Here is a 5,734-nt window from a genome sequence, read left to right on the forward strand (position 1 = left end):
AACAGGAATCCCATACACGTTTGGCGGGAGCGTACACTGTTTCAATCTATAAGGAGGGTGATTTGGTAACATCTATCAAAGTTACAAATGCATATACCCTTTGACCCATCCCTATACTTCTAGAAATTTTTGTACAGATATATGCACACGCCTACAAATTTAGGTATATACAAGATTTTACATTACAGTATTATTTATAAAAGCAAAGAATTAGAAACTAGCTAATGCTATGCAGCTCTAAAAAGTGAAGGCATTGATATGGAAAGATTTCTAAGGTGCAGAACACTGTGCATTAGATGCTGCCATGTGAAAAAAGTGAGGGAGGGCAGGGAAACATATGTGGTATGCTTGCATATGCATAAAATATGTCCAGGAGGATATACAAGAGACTAGGGTCACTGGCTGCCTGTGAGAAGGGTGACTTGGGGACAGAAGTGGGAGACTTTTCATTGTAAGCCTTCTGTATATTTTTTAAACATCTTTATTGGAGTATAATTGCTTTACAATGGTGTGTTAGTTTCTGCTTTATGTCAAAGTGAATCAGCTATACAAAAATATGGAACGCTTCACGAATTTGCGTGTCATCCTTGCGCAGGGGCCACGCTAATCTCTGTATTGTTCCGATTTTAGTATATGTGCTGCCGAAGCGAGCAGCTTCTATATTTTTTTAAATTTTGGTATACGCAAATATATTGCCTCTTCAAAGAAGGACAAAATGTTAAAACTCTGAAGCTCAGGAAGGTTCCATAATCTCCAAGGCTGATGTCAGTAAGAACTGGGACAGAGATCTGTGTTAACCACTCCCCCACGGTGCCTCCCAGACTGCGGTGGGTGGGCATCTGTGACAGTACCGGATACCAGGACCTCCCTTCCACCTGCACTACCTCCTCTGTGGCCGAGAGCAGAGCTTGTATATTTCTGGACCTGATTTCCCATCATCCACATGAGGGGGCCCTTCCTGTTCAGACGTGCTACTAGTTCCCGTTCCTCAGAAGTTCTGCCTCCTAGCAAAAGGCTAGGGCCAAGAGGCACCTGGAACAGAGCACACAGGAATCCTGGAAAGGATTGCCACCCAAAGCTCCAAAATCCTGACGAGAGTTTCCCCCAACAAAAGCCTGGTTATACCACCACAGCAGCCTGCCAGCAATTACCCCCAATTACAAACCCAGAGCCCAGCAAGGCCTCAATTAGTCTGAAAAGGAGCCCGAGGAGGGGCCCGGTGTGCAGTGTAGTGCCCACGTATTGTCTCCACCCACAGGGTAGCGCACTCCTCTCAGTGAAGCCCAGGGCCTTGGATACCTGGGAACCATGTCCTCAGGATATGGTCCTGAGGAGAAGGCTGTGGGCTCTCCTTCCCAGAGTGACCATTCCCTGCAGGGCCCAGTCAAGTGCTATGTCCTGAAGTGCAGCTCTCTCCCTGCACACACCACACACATCCTTCCCACTTACCACTTTCCCAGGCAAGGTGTGACATTTCCAGGCTATCATCCCCATCAACCCCAGATGAACATCCCTGGACGAATCTGCAGAGAGAGGGATGCCCCAGGCTGATGCCTCTAAATCACCACTGTTATGGGCTTGGCTCAACGTGTTGGGAGGAGAACCAAATGCCCATCTCTTCCCAGGGAAGGATGGTCTCTGAATTCTTCTCAGAAGCATCCAAAAACAGACTTGTCCCTAATCTTCTCTGCAGGTCTAATCTTCTCCTGCAAATTCCCTGAGAGGAACACCATCAGGTTGCGAGCCCTGGGTTTGGCAAGCTTTGAGGTTTTCATGAATTGGCCCCCATGCCTGTCTTCTTCACAGTGGGTGTGCATGGCTGTGACAAAGACTGTGTGTGTACAGAGATCTCAAGCCTGGGTGTGACCACGTATGTGGGGAGGACCAGAGGTTACAGGAAATGGGCCTCATAAATAACAGCTTAGATTTGGTCAGATGGAAGGAAGGACTTCCTGACCTGGCAGCAAAAGAGGCGCACACTCAGAGGTGAAACTCAGGGTTCCAAAGTCAAACTGCCACTTAGTGGCTGGGGGCCTTCAGCAAGTTACTTAACATCTGTGATCCTCAGTTTCTTCATCTATCAAATGGGAATAGCACCAACCCCTAAGCTTACCACTGGACCACCAGGGAATTCAGTTGTCATAAAAATGAAACGAGACACAGCTTTGGGAAAGATCCCTAGTGTTCTCCTTATTTGCTGCAAGTAATAAATCCTTCCTTCTCAAACAAACAAACAAAAAAAATGAAATGAGAAAACACATGTAAAGTCCCTGGTTCAAAATAAGTGTTTAATAAAGGATAGCTATCTTAACCTTTTATAATGATGACAATAATAATAGCTGGAGGTACGCATCAGTCTTTAGAGAATGCTTTCTAGAAGGAAAAGGCCTGTTACAGCATGTCTGTCTGTCTGTATAACACTGTAATTTGTTCTTCCACTTTGGAAAACTGGCAATTTCTACTAAAACTAAACATATGCCTACTCTCCTACGTAGTCATTCAAGAGTAATGAAATGCCCTTCACAAAAAGACATGTAGAAAACGTTCACAGTAGCTTTATTTATGATTATCCCCAAACCGGAAACAACACAAATGTCCATCAATAGGTGAATGGATAAGCAAATTGTGGAATATTACACAGCAATAATATCTGATACATGCAACAAGATGAATGAATATCAAAAACATATTACGCAGAAGAAACCAGACTAAAAAGAGTACATGTGGTATGCCCCATTTATATGAAGCTCAAAGCAGGCAAAGTTCATCTAATGGTGATAGAAATCAGAATATCTGTTACCTTTGGGAGTAAGTATGAATGAGGAAATGATAGGAGGGAATCTTCTGAGGTGACAGAAATGTTAAAGCTCTGTATCTTGATCAGAGTGGTGGTTACATGCTATATTATATGTAAAAATACATCAAGCTATACACTTAAGGTGCATATTGTTTACCATATGTAAGTTAAACGGCACACACACATACACAACACCATTTTGGCGTGATGGAAATCTTCTTCGGAAGTCCAGTAATAGGGAACATAAAACTCAGCCCTTCTCCCTTCCTCTGGACTTCATCAAAGCTAGGCATCTAAAACTGCCCTCCTACAAGGACTCTCTTTAGATGGTGCCCATTTGTGGAGAGAAATATGAATGAGAACAAGGAGGAAGAGCTCTTTCAGGTATCCCCTCATGGGCCTGCTTAGGGCTCCAGACAGCAGGCCTTACCTTGCAAGCTAGCTGCCACAGATGCAGAGGCATCTCTCTCTTTCTAGTAAAGTTAAGTTTGACTGTTTCAGACACATCCTCGCCATGATCAGGGGGTGGGGGAGGGGTTGGGAAACCAGGAAGATGTCCTGTGTCCCTGCCTAAGTTTCAGCAGCATGGCTGTACCACCACAATGAGCAGATAGCCCCAGACGACAGAAGACTCTCAGATCCTGAGCTGGTCCTCTATGGTCCAGCCACTCTTCCCCACCTGCAGTCCCTTTCTTAGAAATTCCAGCTTCATAACAAGGAAAGTGGCATCTCTCAATTCTCTGTGGAGCACAGCCATGTTCCAATTCCACTACAATGCATTAAGCCCACCCTGGTGTGAAGCACTGAGTGAGAAGTGGAGGACACAGTCTCTGCCCATCAAGGCTTACAGTTTGGATGTGGAAAAAGGCAACTTTAAACAAGAATACATCATGGTCTCAAGCATGTGTTTGGGCCTACTGTCAGGGTACTCACTGTTCAGAGCTGAAGAAAACGGCTTTGGGCCATGGGAGTCAGAGCCATAGGATACCAGAGGAAGCTGGCCAGCAGCTCCTGCCACCCTAGACTTCTCTCTCTGAGAGCATTCCAGAGGTCTTTGGAAGGGAGAGGTCCTGACATGGCCCAGGAACCACTCCCTCTGCCTTTTCTTTCTGAATTAGGAAAAAGGTCTGCAACTACACTGCAGTCTGCCTGGTACAGGGTAGGGCGTACACTCCTTGGGGCAAAGAGGTGCTGATGGACTTGAAGCCCAACATCAGTAAGGTAAGGAGGAACCCAGAACTCTGGCCTACTGCCTCCCAGCCCAGCCACCCACAGGCCCGGGGTGGGGTGGCGGAGAATTCAGCAAGATACTTACCAACTGGAAACAGCTCTCAGCTCTGGTCTGTGAGTTCTTCCCCAGAATGGGTAATAGCATCCCTCTCTCCCTTTCCTTCTCTCTCTCTCTCCCTTTCCTTCTCTCTCTCTCTCTCTCTCCACCTCCCTACTCCTTCTCACTCTCTCTCCCAAGCACATATTTGGGTAAGTGACTCTGCTAATCCTAACCAGGCAGAATAATACCGGCTGGCCTGGGGCCTGGCGCCATGTGGGTGTGTGCACGGGAGAGAACCGTGCAAACTTCTCTGCAGCCTGTCACTTCGGACAGCAAGCACAGCTACAGGACAGAGATGAAGCCTGTGTGAGTGGCCTGTGTGTGTGTTCAAGTGCATCAGGTATATGTTCTGTACCTGAGCTTCTCAAAAGAACTCTGAACAGCAACCTCGCCATGGTGACATCCCGGTGGCAGCCCAGTCACCCTAACCACAGGCCAAGGACATCAGAGGATCAGCAGGCTTCTGGGAGTCAGACTTGCAGACATGGAGCCAAGAGATCAGTCTTGAGATAGCTGGGTGTGGGAGTGTGTGAAGAGGCTTAGAGTCCCAGCATCAGACTGACAGGTTTTCCACCAAAATGTGCAGGATCTGAACTAGTATATGTGACAGGTGAGTGTGAGAGAGTGGTGGGGGAAAGGAGAACTGGAGGGGATAACGGGGGTTGACTAAGAGAGAGATGGATGGATGGAGGAGTGTGACCTGGGTAGAGAGACCTGGAGTCCGTGGGGTGGGGTGGGTCGGGATGGTGCTGACAGCTGTTTGAGGTGCGGAGTCGCGCGGGTATGTACTAATCACCACGCGTATTCAAGCTTCCCTTTCCCCGCCGTGACGCCGCAGAGAATTCCCTCTCGCCCCGCAGGAGCGGGGAGCGGGGAGCGGTGGGTTTTCGGGGGCCTCCGCCGGCGGCGGCTCTGGACCAGCCGAACGGGGCCAGGTAAGCTCTGCCTGCCTCAGGGCCGCCGGGCGGCTCACCTGGCGGGCCCCGGCCTCCAGGCTCCCAAGGCGCGGGCCGCTCCAGCGCTGTTGCAGGATTCCCGGCCGTGGGAAGAGGAGCGCCTCGCTCCATCAGAGCGGAGGGCACAGCTCGCTCCGGCTGTCAGGGCCTCCGCCGCGCGGGGCGGACGCGGGGCCGGCGGCCGCGCTAGGTCGGCGGGTCTCCACGGCGTCGGCCGGCGGTGCTCGGGCTGGAAGACCGGAGCCGCAGCTGCGGGCCGCCGGGAAACCCGGGCCGGAGAGGCTGGGAGCTCCGCCCGGCCCTTGGACGTGGGCACCGCCCCAAGGTCACTGAGCCGGAGCCCTGCGCGCCGCAACGCCCTGGGGCCCCACACAAGCCTCGGCGCGGTCTGTCTTGCCGGCGGGATCCCGACCTCGCCCAGAAACAGGGCCCTACCCAGCCTGCCCAAGAGGGCTGAGAAGTAAACCAAGGCGCGCCCCACCGCTTCCTGGGGTGATCGGTACCTGGGAGCAGGACTCCTCTTCCTTGCTACTCAGAAAATCCTTGAGAGTAACCCCTTCCTTTACCCCCAACCCCTATACACACACACACACACACACACACACACACACACACACAGAGTCCTTAAAGGCTGAAAAGGGAGCCAAGTTT

General features: G+C 50.3%; 1 non-coding gene across 1 annotated transcript; it reads right to left on the bottom strand.

The window, feature by feature from the left end:
- Nucleotides 1–550: 550 nt before the first annotated feature.
- Nucleotides 551–654, bottom strand: LOC131757926 (U6 spliceosomal RNA). Its single transcript, XR_009336071.1, has one exon. It is a non-coding gene; the product is annotated as a U6 spliceosomal RNA (small nuclear RNA).
- Nucleotides 655–5,734: the final 5,080 nt, after the last annotated feature.

Source organism: Kogia breviceps, chromosome 5, assembly GCF_026419965.1.
Source record: "Kogia breviceps isolate mKogBre1 chromosome 5, mKogBre1 haplotype 1, whole genome shotgun sequence".
NCBI classification, from domain to species: Eukaryota; Metazoa; Chordata; class Mammalia; order Artiodactyla; family Physeteridae; genus Kogia; species Kogia breviceps.